The sequence below is a fragment of the Neofelis nebulosa genome, chromosome 7 (assembly GCF_028018385.1).
Source record: "Neofelis nebulosa isolate mNeoNeb1 chromosome 7, mNeoNeb1.pri, whole genome shotgun sequence".
NCBI lineage: Eukaryota > Metazoa > Chordata > Mammalia > Carnivora > Felidae > Neofelis > Neofelis nebulosa.
Window position 1 is genome coordinate 103,445,648 of NC_080788.1, and position 19,286 is coordinate 103,464,933.

Sequence of the window (19,286 nt, forward strand, 5' to 3'; positions counted from 1 at the left end):
CCACAATCTTAATCCTCACATCCTGAGACTCTTACCCCACAGAATCTTTCATGCCTTCCCCTCCTTTCCCTTTCCATGGCTTCTCCTTCCCATCTAGATCCTTCTTACTGTCTACTTAGGCTATGACAACAGCATCCCAACTAGAATTCCCTGCCTCAAGTTTCCTCCCTTGCACCTATATTTCAGCCTATGATTTGCCACCAGACAAATCTTCCTAAAACTGGGGCTTTAAAACTTTTTTGGCCATGACACTCAATAAGAAATATATTTTACTTCACAACCCAATACACACATATAAAACTTACAAAGCAATGCTGTACTCTGACATTTTTAAATTTATGACCCAAGAAATTGACTTTGTGACCCACTAATGGGCCATATCCCACAGTTTGAAAATACTGCCCCAAATAGTTCTAATTATGTCATTGCCCCAGTGAGAGCTTTCCATATTCCCCATCAGTGACTGAACTTACTATAAGTTTTAATCTGGCTTTAAAGGATTCTATAGGATGACCCCAACTTGTGTGTCTAAACACACTTAAACTCTCTGGGCCTTGACCGTCTAATTTATAGAATGGAAACAAAAATATTTTCCCAGCCTGAAGGCCAGGGGTAGACCAGATGATCCATTTAGCTTCCTCTCTAAGAGCTATGATTCTGGAATTCTAAGTGCCCAATGTCCAGTAACCAGACATGTCCCCTCTCTGGTCTCCACTCCCCACTCCCATCTATGTTTTTGTTCATGTTCCTTCAGTCATCTTTTTCCATATTCCTCTAACTTCCTATGCTGAAATTCCATCAAAGTTCAGCAAGAGCAAAGGACACAAGAAGGAAAGAACGTATTCAAGGAGTGCAATTAGTCCACTGAGGGTAGAGCCACTAAGGCTGGTATGTTACACACTGGTGGGAAGAAAGATGAAACTTAAAAGGTGGGCTAGGCTACATCATGCCAAGCTGAGACCCTCAGGCTAAGGTTTCATTTGAATTCAGAGGCCATGGGAGTCACTGATGGTTTCAGAGCAGGTGTAACATAATCAAAGGTAAGGTTTAAGCAGACTGACTTGCCTGGAGCTGGAGAGATCAGAGATTATTTCAATAGTAAAACTGACATAGCCCAGAGGTATCAGGCCAGGCCAGGTGGTATCAGGACAGGATAGACCAGGGATGGATCTGAGAAATCCAGGCAGGCAGCATCTAGGAGGTTCAGCTTGGGCTGCAGATAAGCATCCTGGAGAGCAGAAGGAACACTGAGTGTGGAGGTATAAGGAGCATACTTGAACAAAGGGCCAAAAAGGTGTCTGGCTTCTGCCAGCTCTGGTAGCACAGTGCGGAGACACAGCCAGGATCCGGGACTCAGGTGGCCAGTCCTTGAGAGGGCTGGGGAGAGCAAAACTGCTGGCATAAAAGAAAAGGAACCACCCTTTACTCAAGTCCTGTATGTGACAGTTTCTCCATCAAGCACCTTCACACACGGATCTCAGTGACTTCAAAGCCTGAAGTCTGAATGACACCAAACTGCCCATAAAGTCTCTGAAGACAAGAAGCAAATTCTTTCTCCTCCTGGGACCCAGCACAGTGCTCACCCCGAGGAGGCCTAGATAAACATTTGTTGGATCGAATTAAAAAGGGATTGTCATTCCTATCACCCCCCCCCCAGATATCACTGCCTATTTGTCTATCTTCACTGGGGATTCTTGGTGTCCTGGGCCTTACACTGTTTAGCTAAAAGGCCTGAACACCAAAGCTCTGTGGCTGATTATTTTGATACTCTGAATTCATTAACCTCAATGTATTTCTAGATAAAAGGCTTGAGGTGCAGCCTCAGTGACTGATGATGCGTGAACAGCCAAGGGAGAAATGAGCCTTACTGTCGTCTTTCATCTCAAAGGCCTTGGGGATAGTGAGAGCTCAGCTCTGTGGCAAAACATGAACTATAAATCCTCATGAGATTTGGTTTCCCTCACACAGAGGGAGAAACCAGCACTATTATTATGTCTCTTTTCATGTGCTCTCTTCCAGATATACCATTAACATTTTGGTCTCCCCACCACCCAAGGTGCTTAGTAGATGGGTGGAGCCACTCAAGGAAGGAAGCCACTCATGGGAGGAAGCTGAGTCTCAGGTTTCTGGGATCTGTGTGTACCCCACTGTCATTCTGGCAACCTCGACACAGGAGGGAGAGGCTGCCTGTGGTCAACACACTCCTGAAGGTGAACAGGGGATGTGTGACTCCCAGGAAAAGGATGTAGAACTGTTTCTCTTGGTAAACTCTCCATAAGCCTGTATCATTCAGAATGTATGGCTCCTAGTTATTCAATCCACACTAAAAGCCCCTTTGTTAGCAGGAAAACAGAGGGAAGGCAGATCAATTCTACTTTTGAGGCTCCTGATATACTAAAAAAAAAACATGCACATGGCTAAACAAGATTTTAAAATTTTAGTATATTGGGGCCCCTGGCTGGCTTAGTTGGTAGAACATGCAACTCTTAATCTCAGGGTCGTGAGTTCAAGCCCCACATTGGGTGTGGAGCCTACTTAAAAAGTAAATAAATGAAAATAAAATCATACTATTTTTTTTTTTTAATTTTTTTTTTTTTCAACGTTTTTTATTTATTTTTGGGACAGAGAGAGACAGAGCATGAACGGGGGAGGGGCAGAGAGAGAGGGAGACACAGAATCGGAAACAGGCTCCAGGCTCCGAGCCATCAGCCCAGAGCCTGACGCGGGGCTCGAACTCACGGACTGCGAGATCGTGACCTGGCTGAAGTCGGACGCTTAACCGACTGCGCCACCCAGGCGCCCCAAATCATACTATTTTTTAATATGTTTATTTATTTTTGAGAGAGAGAGAGCACAAGTGGGGTAGGGACAGAGAGAGAGGGAGAAACAGAATCTGAAGCAGGCTTCAGGCTCTGAGCTGTCAGCGCAGAGCCTGACATGAAGCTCAAACCCACAAACCATGAAATCATGACTTAAGCCAAAGTCTGAATCTTCACCAACTAAGCCACCCAGGTGCCCCAAAATCATAGTATTTTTAATGTTTGTGCTTTTAAAATTAAAATTATATAATGAACATTGTCTTTATTTCCCTCCTGAAAGTATAACTTTGTGTCTGAATTCATAACCTCACCTGCAGATAGCACAAAAGGTCAAATTTAAGGCTCTTTATGAATATGGGCCCTGGATATGAATATAGGATTGCCCACAATCCCACCCAGAGTGCCTCTGTCTCCTCTACCATGCCCTAGTGCACAGAGGACTGAACTGCAGATCATTATGGCTTTGACTAGCGCCAGAATATCCACTGCTTCCATTCAACTGCCCAGGCTCCCTGTGACTTCAAATCAAGTCTGGAGCTTTGATCTACCTCGAGGGCTACACCCAGATTCAAGACTCCATACTTGTCTGAGGCAAGTCTCCTGGGTGGTGAGAGCCTTTGCTGCCAACTCAGCCAATAAACCGTGCTTTTTGGCTTGAGTTTCATCTGTGATTTCCCCACATGTACTAAAATTGTGAGAACGCCCTATTTCTAAATGCTTGGACACGCTTACCTGTAGCAGCAGGACAAGAAGGGATTTCCCCAGAGATACTCTTGCTTGGGCACATAACAAACGACTCTAAACCCACTGAGCGAGCAATAGGAGGTGCCCTGATGTCCAAACACAGAAGCACATGATTTGATTTCCACTGTGATAATATGGGGGAACTGCCAGCACCAGCTTTTAAAAAACATCCAAAGAGGGGCACCTGGGTGGCTCAGTGGGTTGAACGTCAGACTTTGGCTCAGGTCATGATCTCACGGTTCACGATTTCATGGTTCATGAGTTAGAGCCCCATGACGGGCTTTGTGTCAACAGCTCAGAGCCTGGAGCCTGCTTTGGATTTGGTGTCTCCCTCTCTTTGCCCCTCCGCCACTTACTCTCTGTCTCTCTCTCTCTCTCTCTCAAAAAACAAAAAAAACAGCCAGAGACCTAACCCAAAGCATTGACACATCTGCTCTATAGGGTATTGGCTTTGGGGAACAATGGTCAAGGAACCCATTTCTTTGGACTCTGCTTCTTCTCCAGCTTTGGGAGGACTGAAGCTGGAGGCCTCTGTAAGGCCAACTGACCTCTGAGTCAAAACTTTGTTGGGTTTTCCTTACTCAAACTTGTCCTCTAAGAATTTCATACCCGTTTCAAGAGAATAAAGGAGTTAGCACTCAACCATACAATCCCCATAAGGAACAGGGGTTCTATCCCTTCTAGAAGTGGGAAGTCTGAGGCCTTAGGGCCTGCTCTGTGTCCTTGAGGTGCCACTGATTCCTGTCCCAGAATTCACTGACGTTTGAAAATATAAAGAGGTGGTGAGGAACAGGCAGTGACACAGTTAGAGAGAGCTGTCTAAAATAACTCGGGAGCCTGGAAATGATTGATGTATTAAAGTGTCTACCCTTCAGAAAAAGCAGATAAGCAGATGAGAAAGAGCAGAAGCAATAACATAGAATTTACAGTATCATTAAAGGAATAAAAATATTTTTTCATATCAATCTCATCTTAATTATAAAGAGGCACAAATTGATGACGTCACTGCCACTATTGTGTTTTTTGGCAAACAGCTATATAATTGTTTCCTCACAGGCTATGGCAAAGGGAAAACATTAAAAAAAATTTTTTTTTAATCCCAAGGGGAAAAAAGACACAAGCAGAAGGAACATTTTTTTCCCCAGACTTGACCATACTTATATTTTAAAAAGTAGTGCTTCTCTAAGCGTATTTCTTCTAGAAAGCTTCTGCTGACCAGATAAATGCTAGAAAACTGAGCTGGTTACTCTGTATGTATCTTGGGTGTTACTTCTTACTGTTTGTTTTTGTTTTTGTTTCTTGAAAGAGAGAGACAGAGTGTGAGCAGACGAGGGGCAGAGAGAGAGGGAGTCACAGATTCTGAAGCAGGCTCCAGGCTCAGAGCTGTCAGCACAGAGCCCAACATGGGGCTGAACTCACAAGCCATGAGATCATGACCTGAGCTAAAGTTGGACCCTCAACCAGCTGAGCCACTGAGGTGCCCCTTGTTAGTTCTGGAAATGAGAAAATTATAAAGAAAGTACCACCTCCATCACTAATTACTGATGTCACAAATCCTCACACGACTTTGTGTATTTCTTAAAGGAAATAATGACTGTTGCCTTCCCTCTCTTTCTTTACCTTTAAAAGTAAAAATTCTAGGGGCACCTGGGTGGCTCAGTCAGTTAAGCATCTGCCTTTGGCTCAGGTCATGATTTCACGGTTCGTGAGTTCAAGCTCCGTATCAGGTTCTCTGCTGCAGCATGGAGCCCACTTCGGACCACTTCAAAAAAATAAACTTCGAAAAAAAAAAAAAAAAGAGTGATAATTCTGGTATAGCTTTTATATGAATTCTGCTGAATTCATTTATCACCAGCTAAAAATGATTTTCTCCAACCCCTACTACCAAGAACATTAGTCCAGTGACTCCTTCCTTCAGGTCTAAGAAGAAGCAATGTCATGCAGCCATTTATTCACTCTATGGAGCGCATATTTATTCAGTGGCTGGTGTTTTACTGGGCCCTGAGGATAAAATAGTGACCAAAAAAGAGCCTTGGACTCGTGGTAAGAATCACACCAATAAATGTAAAATTACACTCTGTGATAAATGTCTGTTGTTCCCAAGAATTCCTCCTTGTTCTTAGTTCTTAATTAATCTCTTCTTGCTTCTGTGTGTACCTGCTGCCTCCCCTCTTCAACTTCTATCTCCTCCTATTCACTTGATCCTTCCTGCTCATGCTCTGGTTTACACCCTTAACCCCGCCTTCAGAGCTCTTGACAGAGTAGTTTTATATTCCTCACCTTCTTTTCAGCCACTGAATGACATAAGTTGTTCCTACTTGGTTCCTACCAAACCCATACTACTGAAAATGCTCTCTCAAGATGGGCACCAAGGATCTCCCCATTACCAAATCCTCACTGCAACTTGCAACATTGCTCTTGACCTCTCCTCAGTGTCTAACACCCCTGACTACCTCCATCTGTTAATGTTCTTTCCCTATCAGACAGTGCACTCTTCTTTCTCGTTACAATGCTGAGGGATTGGGGTTCCCAGGGTTCTATCCTTAGCCCTCCTCCCTTCTATTCATTCTGGGAGATGGCATTCACTTTCCACACCTCAATGACACTTTCTCTTTCTTTCTTCCTTCCTTCCTTCCTTCCTTCCTTCCTTCCTTCCTTCCTTCCTTCCTTCCTTTCATTCTTTCTTCCTCTCTTTCTCTCTTTCTTGTGTGAGAGAGAATCTTAGGGAGGCACCACACCCCACAAGGAGTATTTGAGTATCTCAGATTTGAGATCTGAGTATCTACAAAACAAAGCTCATGGTTTTCCCTCCTAACCTGTTTCTCCTTTGTTCTCTGTCTGAACAAATAACGTCACTTTCCATTCAGGCACCCAAGTCAGAAGCCTGAAAGTTATCTGTGACTATCCTCTTTTCCTCATTCAGGCATTCCATGTGCCATTGAGTCCTATTAGAGTTCACACCTGAAATGTTCCTTCCAACAAAGGATGGCAAATAGGTTTCATGTAATATACTGGCTCTGATCAATTAGTAGTTGCTACTACTATGTTGAGAGCACTGTGTTGGGAAGGATTCTGAGGCAGCCTCTGATCTCACCAGCATCTGACCTCAGTTCCGGGCTTCGCTGTGGGTGGTGGTATACATGCCAGGTATTCGCCATCCAGCTCTAAAACTTCTTTGGTAAACAAATGGAGATAACCTCTTCCTTCTCCCATTGCCACTGCTCTGGATGCTCTCTCGGAGTTTTACAATAGTCTCTTATGTCTCTTTGTCCCTTTTGGCCCCTCTTTCCCCTGATTCATCATTCATCCAGCCTGTGCTTTATCCCTCTAAAACAAAGATATATCTAATCATGTCTGTTTAAAAAGGGTCCCCATGGGGCACCTGGCTGGTTCATTTGGTTAAGCATCCAACTCTTGGTTTCAGTCAGGTCATGATCTCATGGTTCGTGAGTTTGAGCCCTGCATCTGACTCTGTGCTGGCAGTGCGAGGCCTGCTTGGGATTCTCTCTCTCTCTCTCTCTCTGCCCCTCCCCCTCTCACTCTTTCTCTCTCAAAATAAATAAATAAACTTAAAAAAATAATAAAGCATAGGCATTAATGGCCATTCAGAATCTGACTAGAGCACACCCACCTCCCCCTACACTTCCCTGAGCTCTCTCGGGCAGCACAGAATAGCACCACGGTTCACAGCATGGACTCAAACCCCACATCAGCCACTTCCTAGTTGTATGACTCTCAGCAAGTTATTTGACTTTGTGAGCCTCAGTTTCCTTATTAGCAAAATGGAGGAGAATAGGGTTGTTGTGAGGATGAAAGGAGTTAAGTGATAGAAAGCGCCTGGCAGAGCTCTGGTGCACAATAAACCAACGTAAGTGTTCTCTCCCATTGCCCTCATGGGCACACTTGGCCCTCACTGGATTTGGTCAGGCTGTTTCCATTGGCCCTCCCCCATCTTTCTGCACTTCCTGGAAGAATACCTTGTCCCTTGCTCCATCCTCCTATAGCACGCACCCTGTTCCGCTGCTCCAGCAGTCATTACACTGTACCGTAGTTATGTATGTGGGTGTCTGACCCAACAGTCGGGACTTCCCTGAGGGCAGGAAACATGTCTTACCTGTGTGTCCTCTACAGGAGACAGGTTATGCCTAACTGATGACGTGATGAACAAGTTGGCAGCGGAGGCAGGATGAGCAGTGGGTAGTGATAATGGTTATAGTTGAAACTGTTGTTTATCTGGAAGGGAGGTAATAAATAACAGTTAATCTCCTGGAATGCTATACCAGTAGTGGGTAGACTTTTCTTGCTTTTATATGAAGACATCAAGAGGAATCAATCCCTCAGCTCTTTTTCTTTGCCCCCAGGAAGGGCTTTTACTAACTTCAAGGTTATAATGCCCACTCTCATCTCTATAAACATGAACTGTACTTTTCATGGCCTAATTCCTACCCCACCTTCAGTTCAATGCTAGATGTAGAGCAAACAGAAGCTTCTTATTTAATTGTAAGACCCTTGACATCTACTCCTGATTGGATCATGGGCAGGTAGCTCTGAGTGTCCCATGATCAGAGTTATTACAGCTAATGATAATAAGGGATTTGGAGAGCTTTGATTTACAACTTGGATTAGAAGGAATTAGCCTTCCCCTGAGAAATACCTATCACCATTTTCTGCCTCATGCTCTGATATGATTTAAAATGTGATTTTGTGGGCAACAGACTTCCACAGTTTATAGTAAACAGTCAGCTGTAACTAGGTGCCTCTAAGCTTCTCTTCAAGGCTCATGACCTTGATTCTGTCCTTGTGCATTCAGAGTACATGGCATGCCCTACAAAGTTTCAGAAAGGGGAAAATCCTCCTTCACATTCTCCTATTTTCTACACAAACCAGATCTCCCCAGTTCATTCCACAGAGATATTTATGGTTGCTGACTAGCAAATGCATTGAAAATATGCACAGCACGTTGCCAATGGATCTCCGCAAGAGCCTGTCAGTCCTGCTCTGCCCGACCTGCCACCACCCTGCAATGTCCAGAGTTCTGTTTGCACTGAGAGCTCTGGGGCTCCAGGGAGGCGATGCCTATCAACAGGGTCAGATGCACTTTCCAGCTGGCCTCCTCACCTCTGCTTTCCCCAACCTGGCAGACTAGTGGGTTGGAGAGGTTGCAGTCAGTGTGTTTGGACTGCTTCAGCTTCAGTAAAGGCCCATATATGCTTTATATGGGAAATCCATATAAAGCAAGCAATGTATTTTTTTGTGAGGGAGAGCATGATTTGTGGGGGAGAGAGGAGGAAAGAATCTGTTGAGGGATACGTGAGAAGCAGAATATAGCACGATGGAGGCCAGAACTCCTGGGGATTTGTTAGGGATGAAGACCAGAAAATTGTGGATCTGAGCAAGCCTGAGCTGACAGTGGACAGGCTGCCTAGCAGAGAAAGTGCAACCCAAGGCCAAGTTCCCAGAAAAGTCTTCCCAATAGTAGAGTGTCTCCCATGCCCCTGGGTGGGCAGTGTGCATTCAAGTGAAGACATCCTGGAACAGGAATCAAACAGCAGTAGCTATGGCGACATCACCAGAAGCCAGTTCTCTCCAGTGCAACTCTAGAGCAGCACACATGGAGGATGCAGGCTTCCACAATCAATGCAGACTCTCCGGGGAGTTCCCTGAGGGCCTACATTCTGTGTTAGGGTGTGACTTGGTGGCTTGTGACAGAAACCCGTGCCAGGAAGCCCAAGAAGAAAAAAGGATTTTAAAAGCCATGGGGTGTGGGGTGGTGGCAAGAGTAACATATAAAATCCAAATGCAGAAATGAGACTAGCCCTCTGAAAAGGCCTGGAACCAGGAGTTGAAGTACTTTCTTGTCTCACAGCCACACGTACCAAGTGACTGATGGTCTCTCAGGGGCTGAAATCCCAGCTCCCAGGTGAGAAACTCCAAGTGCTCAGCTTGTTTCAATAGTTCACTCCTGATTCTATCAACTCTGGCTCGGGTGAGAGGTAATGAGGTGCTAACTTAGCTGCTGGGAGCCGCCCTGTGAGTATGGCAAGGAGAGGGCTTCCAGGGCAGGAGACGTGCAATAGATATCTATTCCAGCCCTTGTCTCCGTTGCGTTGTCCCCTCTTTCCTCTGATCTTTACATGGCTGCCCCCTTCTTGTTATCTCAGCTCAAACATGACCTCCTTGGAGGAATGTTCCTTGACCACACCAACTAAAATAACAATTGTCCTCTCCCCGTTCCTTCCCATTCGCTCTCTGTTGTGGGCTGAAGTGTGTCTCCCCAAATTCTGTATGTTGAAATCCTAACCCTCGGTGCCTCAGAATGACTGTATTTGGAGATAAGGTCTTTAAGGAGGTAATTAAGTTAAAATTAGGTCATTAAGGTGGGCCTTACTCCAATAAGAGTGGTATCCTTATAAGAGGAAATTTGGACAAAGACATATACAGAGGAAAGAACACGTGAGGACACAGGGAGGAGACAGCTATCTAGAAGTCAAGGACAGAGGCCTTTCAGAAGAAACCAAGCCTGTAGACACCTTGATCTCAGACTTACAGCCTCTAAAATTGTGAGAAGATGAATCTGTTGTTTGAGCCTCCCCATCCGGGAGAGCTGCCTCTCCTAGGGCTCTTGCCTTTGCATCATGGTCCTAAAATCTCTGTACCTGTATAAATCAGCCAACCTATTGTCTGAGGATTAATACTGGGCTTCTCCCTGATTTCAAACAGCACAGTGATCTGTACATAGAAGTTACTCCTTGAAGTTTTTAATGATTTTATTAGACTGCTTTTTTTTTTTTTTTTTTTAGGGAGAGAGAGAGCCAGGGAGAGGTGCAGAGGAAAGAGAGAGACAGAGAGAGAGACAGAGAGAGAGAGAGAGAGAGAGAGAGAGAGAGAGAATCCCAAGCAGACTGCACACTCAGCCTGGAGCCAGATGCAGGGCTCCATCCCTCAACCCTGGGATCACCACATGAGCTAAAATCAAGAGTTGGACACTCAACTGACTGAGCCACCCAGATGCCCCTAGATTGCATTTTACACTTATCTTGGAAGAGTTTGTAAAGGCTTCAGGTTGGGTACTAATGAGTCCTTTTTACTGCATGTATAGAAGTTATAAATTCCCTGGGCACACCTTGATCACAGCAAAATCCTTCTGTTAGTTTTAAGAAGCATTAAATTGGCACCGAAGGGGACATGTGAGTAAGGAGGTGAAGCCAAAAGCATGTCTGATCCCACCATTAGATGTAAGCCCGCTAAGTAGTGAGGCATGAGCTTTATCTATCTCTGAAATGACTCAAGATAACCAGAAAGAAAGGCAAGAGGGTGACTCATCCCTTGTCTCTATAACAACTCTTTTGGCTATCCCAGCAGCTAACCCCTTAAGGGAAGTGGTGCGTTGCTGGGCCACAGGCCTCATGACTCAAAGTCTTAAGACTTATGTGTTTACTCATTTTCTTAAAGAGACAAAGGCCATTCCTGTGGGTAACTCTTTTTTAATGTCCATTAGTTAGTCATTTACTATGGATGACCCATTCAAGTAAATTGGCTGCCAGATTCCCTCTTCAGAGAAAGGATTATATTTTCATAACTAATTCCTAGCCACACAGTGATTCATCCCCAACACACAGTGACTTCTCTGTGCAAGCCTAAAGACAAGAGAATCCCATATATAGGGAACCATCTGTGAAGGATGCTGTATTGGAGTGAGTCTTATAATCAAGGAGGAAGAGCTAGCAGGCCCTTGTGGCCAGGGTCAGGTAAGTGAGAGGGAGAGTGCTGGGAGGGACAGTCCAAGTTAAACTCTAAATTTGAATGTTTGCTTCCTCCAATTTCCTTCTTAGCAATACAGTTTTATATACATCACATATCCATTGTTCTTGGACATCATAGGATCCCAAGTAGCTCATATTATAAGTCTACTTGGGTTGCTTGACATAATTTCTAAGTTTATAAGAACCCTGAAACCCATCTTACATTTTTAAAATATTTATTTATTTATTTATTTTATTTTATTTTATTTTATTTTATTTTATTTTATTTTATGAGAGAGAGAGAGATAGAGTGCAAGCGGGGGAGGGGCAAGAGTGAGGGAGACACAGAATCCCAAGCAGGCTTCAGGCTCTGAGCTGTCAGCACAGAGCCCAATGCAGGGCTTTAAACCACGAACTGTGTGAACATGACCTGAGCTGAAGTCTGATGCTCAACTGACTGAGCCACCCAGGTGCCCCTAAAGGTTTTTTTTTAATGTTTATTTATTTATTTTTGAGAGAGAGAGTGAGAGCAGGGGAGGGGCAGAGAGACAGAGAGGGAGACAGACAATCCAAAGCAGGCTCAGAGCTGTCAGAGCAGAGCCAGATGTGGAACTAGAACTCACAAACCATAAGATCATGACCTGAGCCAAAGTCGGATGCTTAACCAACTGAGCCACCCAGGTGCCCCAAACACATTTATTTTAAAAATTTAAAAATTATAGGGGTGCCTGGGTGGTTCAACCAGTTAAGCGTTTGACTCTTGATTTCAGTTCAGGTCATGATCTCACTGTCATGGGATCAAGCCCCGAGTTGGGCTCTGTGCTGAGTGGGGAGCCTGCCTCGGATTCTCTCTCTCTCTCCTCTGTCTCTGCCCCTCCCCAGCTATGTTCTCTCTCAAAAAATAATATAACATACAATTAAAATAAAATAAAATAAAATGTTTTAAAATATCTTATTTTTGGAGTTATTTATAGATGTATATATATATATATATACACACACACACTAAATATACCTATATATCTGTATCTATATATTTTTTTGGTAAACTGTAATTTGGACTTTTCATTAATTTCCACCCTTCGATCCCATTGTATTCATGAGATTATACCACAATACCACATTTCCAATTTTCCATTTTGGTTTGCTGAGTGAAGTCATTACCCAAAACATAGAACATGTGTGACTGCGTCACTAGTTTACATCATAACCACCAGCTGGCCAGTTCAAACCAGGCTTCCTTTGTCCCACCGAGGTTATTTATAAGCTCCCCATAGTCTTGTTCTTACACGAGCAGCCTCTCCCCTGCTCAGTTCTTCTGCTAAAGAAAGTAGTGTGCCACCCCCGTCAGTGGCAGTATCTGCCCCATCCCTTGGGAAAGGTCCATTATCTCCTTGAGAGAACTCTCAGTGACACTAGGAGAACCTAGTGAGAACCCTAATGTCTGTCCCAGGAATCTGCTCTGGAAATCCCTGAAGAGCCAGCACAGCCTAGGGTATATGCAGAAGGGGAAGGAATGGCTGCCTCCCAGGGGAGGACTGTTTCTTGTCTTGTCTTGGGCCTGATACAGCTTCTCTCAACACTTTCTCAAAGACAGTCCATTCTTTCCTCCCTGGGGCTCCAACCCCGCAAGAGAGGCTGGGCAGAGATTGGTTCCAACATCCTCTTCATTCTTTAGCACAAAATCCCTTCCTTCTCTAGCCCAAAACCCAAAAGCTCCAAGATATAGGTCAAGCACATACAGAGGCTTTCTCATACATACTATTAGCCAGACACAATCCAGTATGAGACAGGAAAACCATTCCTTAGAATTAAAACATGAATCCACAGAGCAACTCTCCTCCTTTGTTCTCTCAGAGATCATTTCACCTTGTGGTCAGTTCCATTTCTGAATGACCCCTTCCAACTTTAAAATCTACCAACTTGGGGTGCCTGGGTGGCTCAGTCGGTTAAGCATCCAACTTCAGCTCAGGTCACGATCTCGCGGTCCGTGGGTTCGAGCCCCGCGTCGGGCTCTGGGCTGATGGCTCAGAGCCTGGAGCCTGCTTCCGATTCTGTGTCTCCCTCTCTCTCTGCCCCTCCCCCGTTCATGCTCTGTCTCTCTCTGTCTCAAAAATAAATAAACGTTAAAAAAATAAATTAAAAAAAAATAAAATCTACCAACTTTTGGTGACATGTTCTTGGTAGTGTTTTTTTTTTCTTCTTTCCACATCTCTCTCCTTCATGTCCTCCCCCTCCTCTTTCTCTCTGTTCCCTTCCTTTCTTCCTTCCTTCCTTCCTTCCTTCCTTCCTTCCTTTCTTCCATTCTTTAGTTCTTTCTGTTGTGTTCTTTGCCTCAATTTATTGAATGGCAAATATCCTATTTCCAGACACTTATTTCTCAGACCCTGATGTACTTTCCACTTGATCTATGTTGTGATCTTGGTCATATTGAATACTCTGTGCCTCAGCTTTCTCATCTTTAAAATGGAGATAAAAATTACCAATAAAGAAATTGAATCAGCAATCAAAAAACTCCCAACAAACAAAAGTCCAGGACCAGATGGCTTCACAGGTGAATTCTACTAAACATTTAAAGAATAGTTAATACCTCTTCTTCTCAAAGAAGAATATTCCAAAAAATAGAAAAGGAAGGAAAACTTCCAAATTCATACTATGAAGCTAGCATTACCCTGGTACCAAAATCAAATAAAGACGTTACAAAAAAAAAAAAAAAAAAAAAAAAAGAAAAGAGAAAGAAAGAAAGAAAGAGAAAAAAGAAAAAAAAGAACTACAGGCTAATATCCCTGAAGAACAGAGATGCAAAAATCTTCAACAAAATATTAGCAACCCAAATCCAACAATACATTAAAAAAATAATTCACTGAGATCAAGTGAGATTTATTCCTGGGTTATGAGTGAGGGTGGTTCAATATTCACAAATCAATCAAAGTGATACATCACATCAATAAGAGAAAGGACAAGAACCAAATGATCATTTCAATAGCTGCAAAGAAAGCATTTGAAAGTACAACATCCATTCATGATTAGAAACCGTCAACAAAGTAGGTTTAGAGGGAACACACCTCAACATAATAAAGGCTATATATGAAAAGCCCACAGCTAACATCATCCTCAGTGGGGAAAAACTGAGAACCTTTCCCCTAATGTCAGGAACAAGACAAGGATGTCCACTCTTAACACTTTTATTCAACATAGTACTGGAAGTCGTCGCTATAGTAATCAGACAACAAAAAGAAATAAAAGGCATCCAAATCAGTAAGGAAGAAGCGAAACGTTCACTATTGCAGATGACATGACACTATATATAGAAAACCTGAAAGACTCCACCAAAAAACTGCTAGAGCTGACAAATTCAGTAAAGTCACAGGATACAAAATCAATGAACAGAAATCTGTTGCATTTCTATATACCAATAATGAAGCAGCAGGAAAAGAAATTAAGAAAATAATCCCATTTACAATTACACCAAAAATAAGATATCTAGAAATAAACCTAATCAAAGAGGTGAAAGACCTGTACTCTGAAAACTATAAAACACTGATAAAAGAAATTGAAGATGACACAAAGAAATGGAAAGACACTCCATGCTCATGGATTGGAAAAACAAATATTGTTAAAATGTCTATACTACCCAAAGCAATCTACACATGTAATGTAATCCCTATCAGAATACCAACAGGGTTTTTCACAGAGCTAGAACAGAGTCTGAAAATTTGTATAGACCACAAAAAACCCTGAATAGCCAAAGGAACCTTGAAAAAGCAAAACAAAGGTGAAGGCATCACAATTCTGGACTTCAAGTTGTATTACAAAACCATAGTAATGAAAACAGTATGGTGCTAGTACAAAAATAGACACATAGATCAATGGAACAGAATAGAAAGCCCAGAAAAGAACCCATAACATGTGGTAAATTAACCTTCAACAAAGCAGGAAAGAATATCCAATGGGAAAAAAGAGTATCTCTTCATCAAATGGTTCTGGGAAAACTGGACAGCAACATGCAAAAGAATGAAACTGGACCACTTTCCTAAGCCATATACCAAAATGAACTCAAAATGTACTAAGACATAAATGTAAGACCTCAAACCATAAAAATTATGGAAGAGAACATCGGCAGTAACTTCTTTGACATCGACCACAGCAACTTCTTTCTGGATATGTCTCTGAGGCAATGGAAACAAAAGCAAAAAGAAACTATTGGAACAACATCAAAATAAAAAGCTTCTGCACAGCCAAGGAAACAATCAACAAAACTAAAAGGCAACCTACACAATGGGAGAAGATATCTGCATAGGACATATCTGATAAAGAGCTAGTATATAAAATATATAAAGAATTTATAAAACTCAATGCTCCAAAAAACAAATAATCCAATTAAAAAATGGGCAGAAGGTAAGAATAATTTTCCAAAGAAGACATACAGACAGCTAACAGACACATGAAAAGATGCTCATCATCACTTATCATCAGGGAAATGCAAATCAAAATTATAACGTGATATCACCTCACACCTGTCAGTGTCCAGAGTGTTAACCATTACACCATGGAACGCCACTCACCTCACACCTGTCAGAATGGCTAAAATAAAAAACACAAGAAACAACAGGTGTTGGCGAGGATATGGAGGAAAAGGAACGCTTTTGTACTGTTGGTGGGAATGCAAACCGGTGCAGCCACTCTGGAAAACAATATGGAGTTTCCTCAAAAAGTTAAAAATAGAACTACCCTATGATCCAGCAATCACACTACTGAGTATTTATTCAAAGAATACAAAAGCACTTCAAAGGGATACATATACCCTGATGTTTACAGCTGCATTACTTATACTAGCCAAGATATGGAAACAGCCTAAGTGTCCATCAACTGATAAATGTATAAAGAAGATGTTTTACATATCACAGTGGAATATTATTCAGCTATAAAAAGGCATTAAAATCTTGCCATGTTGTAACAACATGGATGGAGCTAGACAGTATAATGCTAACTGGTATATAACAAATATCATATGATTTCACTCATGTGGAATTTAAGAAACAAAACAAATGAGCAAAGGGAAAAAGAGAGAGAGATAACCCAAGAAACAGACTTTAACTATAGAGAACAAACTGATGGTTACCAGAGAGGAGGTAGGTGGGGGAATGGGTGAAATAAGGGATGGGAATTAAGGAGTGCACTTGTCCTGATCACCACAGGGAGATTTAAAAAACTTGGGAGGGGTGCCTGCATGGCTCAGTCGGTTGAGCGGTCACCTCAGGTCATGATCTCACGGTTTGTGAGATCGAGCCTCGAATCCAGCTCTGCAACTGACAGCATGGAGCCTACTTGGGATTTTCTCTCTCTCTCCCTCTCTCTCTGCCCCTCCCCCACTCACTCTTTCTCTCCCAAAATAAAAAATAAACATTTTTAAAACCTTGGGAAAAACTAAATAAAAATAATAAATAAATAAATAAATAAATAAATAAATAAATAAATAAAATGGGGACAAAAATTCCTGCCCCCATATATATATGTAAAGCACTAAGCATAGTACACAGCACATTATAAGTGCTCAATGAATATTAGCTCTTATTACTCCTAACATTATTTTTTGATATACACATATGTTGTGAAATGATTACCACAGTAAAATTAGTTCACATATTCATCACCTCACACATTACCATTTTTTTGTGTGTGTGGTGAGAACATTTAAGACTACTCTCTTAGCAACCATCAAATATGTGATCTAGTATTTTTAACAATAGTCATCATGCCATACATTAAATTCCCAGAACTTATTCATCTTGTAACTAAAAGTTTTTACCCTTTGACCAACATCTCCCCATTTTCTCCCACACCCCTAGACCCTGGTAACCATCATTCTACTCAGTTTCTATGAGTTCTTTTAGATTCCATATATAAGTAAGATCATATGGTATTTGTTTATCTCTGCTTGGCTTCCTTCACTTAGCATAATACCCTGAAGGTCCATCCATGTTGTTGAAATGGCAGGATTTCCTTCTTTCTCACAGCTGAATATTTCCATGTGTGTGTGTGTGTGTGTGTGTGTGTGTGACATTTTTTTAATCCATTCTTCCATCAACAGACACTTAGGTTGTTTCCATGTCTTGACTGTTGTGAACAATGCTGCAATAAACATGGGAATGCAGATATCTCTTCAAGATAGTGATTTCATTTCCTACCCAGAAAGTAGGATTGCTGAATCATATGGTCATTCTATTTTTAATTTCTTGAGGAACCTCCATTTTGTTTTCCATAATGGCTGTACCAATTTACATTCCAACCAACAATACACAAAGCATTCCTTTGTTTGCATCCTTGCCCACACTTATCTCTTGTCCTTTTGATGATAGCCATTCTAACAGGTGTGAAGTGATGCCCCATTGTGGTATGGACCTGCTTTTCCCTGATAATTAGTGATGCTGGGTGCCCTTTCAGGTACCTGTTGGTCAGATGTTTTCTTTGGAAAACTGTCTGGTTCAGGTCCTTTGCCCATTCTTTAAATAGGGTTATTTGTTTTTTGTTGTTGTTGTTTGTTTTTGTTATTGTTGTTTGCTATAGAGTTCTATGAGATCCTTATATATTTTGAAGACTAACCTCTTAACAGATACATAGTTTACAAATATTTTCTCTCATTTTGTAGGCTGTTTTTTCATTTACTGATTATTTCTTTTGCTGTGCAGCTTGCTAGTTTGACGTAGTCCCACTTGTTTATTTTTGCTTTTGTTGCTTGTACTTTGGAGTCTTATCCAAAAAAATATTGCCATAACCAATGTCAAGGAGCTTTTCCCTTGTTTCCTTCTAGGAATTTTGTTTTGAGGTCTTACAATTAAGTCTTTAATCCATTTTGAGTTGATTTTTGTTGAGTAGATATCAGAACTTTAAAAAATTCATCTTAGGCATCCTTAACCATTTCACTCAGCTATTATTCAGCGAAATGATACCAAATAAATACCTTTTCTCTTGCAAGAATCACTATTTGTTGTAAGAAGTTTTCTTAGAGTGGTAGCTTTATCCTATTCCTGCCTCTACCAAAGACTTTTGTGTTTAAACTGTTCCTCCTTCAGGGGCGCCTGGGTGTAACAGTCGGTTAAGCCGCTGACTTTGACACAGGTCATGATGTCAAGATTCATGGACTCAAGCCCCACTTCAGGCTCTGCGCTGACAGCTCAGAGCCTGGAGCCTGCTTGGGATTCTCTGTCTCCCCCTCTCTCTGCCCCTCCCCAACTAATTCTTCTTCTGTCTCTCTCTCTCTCTCTCAAAAATGAGTAAATATTAAAAAAATAAAATAAAACGTTCCTCCTTCATCAGGATCCTGCCCAACCTTTGGGGAAACAAAGACTTTCTAGGAAGGTATTCATTATTTCATTCATTCATGAAAAAAATATTTAGGGAGAACTTACTACACACCAAACACTGGGTAAGATGTGGGGAGCAAACAAGCCAAAGTAATTTAGGGCCGTCAGAGCGAGGTGGGTACCCACCTCACAGTTCAGAAAGTGAATGAATGCAGGGCCAAGAACCGGGACCTCCGCCCGCGGCCCTCCCTCCCTCCCACCTATCTCACCCAGCACCTCAGAAAACTTGCCAGCGCCCTCCCAGTGACACGAGTCACCGTGCACTTCTAGGAAAGGCTTTGATACTGAGAGAGGGTTTAGGGAAAATAAATGCAGAGAGGAGGAGAGTGTCCGCAATTCAGGCAGCAAATAAGCAAACATGGTTAAAACAAGCCAGCAAGCAAAGCGTTAAATAAGCATACTCTGAAAGCTTCGCAGACTCTGTCTTGGTCTGAGGAGTGACCAGGTGAATCTGGAGAGAGGGCGGTGAACGTGGCCACAATTCCAGGTCTCGAGGGGGGCGGGCGCAGGAGACCGACTGGAGGCTGCGGGGCTGGGGGTCTCTCCAGGTCAGGAGCCACTGCGGCGCCGGGTGTGCGGTGGGGCAGCGCCCGGCCCCACGGCAGGGAGAGGCCCGG

At 42.6% G+C, this 19,286-nt stretch overlaps 1 long non-coding RNA gene across 1 annotated transcript in view; it reads right to left on the minus strand.

The window, feature by feature from the left end:
* LOC131518095 (uncharacterized) overlaps positions 1-19,185 on the minus strand; it is a 36,234-nt gene extending 17,049 nt beyond the window's left edge. Inside the window, exons 1-2 of the long non-coding RNA XR_009264906.1 lie at positions 19,071-19,185; positions 7,678-7,796 (exon numbers count right to left, since the gene is read on the minus strand). This is a non-coding gene — a long non-coding RNA (uncharacterized LOC131518095). The remainder of the gene's footprint in view (positions 1-7,677; positions 7,797-19,070) is intronic.
* Positions 19,186-19,286: the final 101 nt, after the last annotated feature.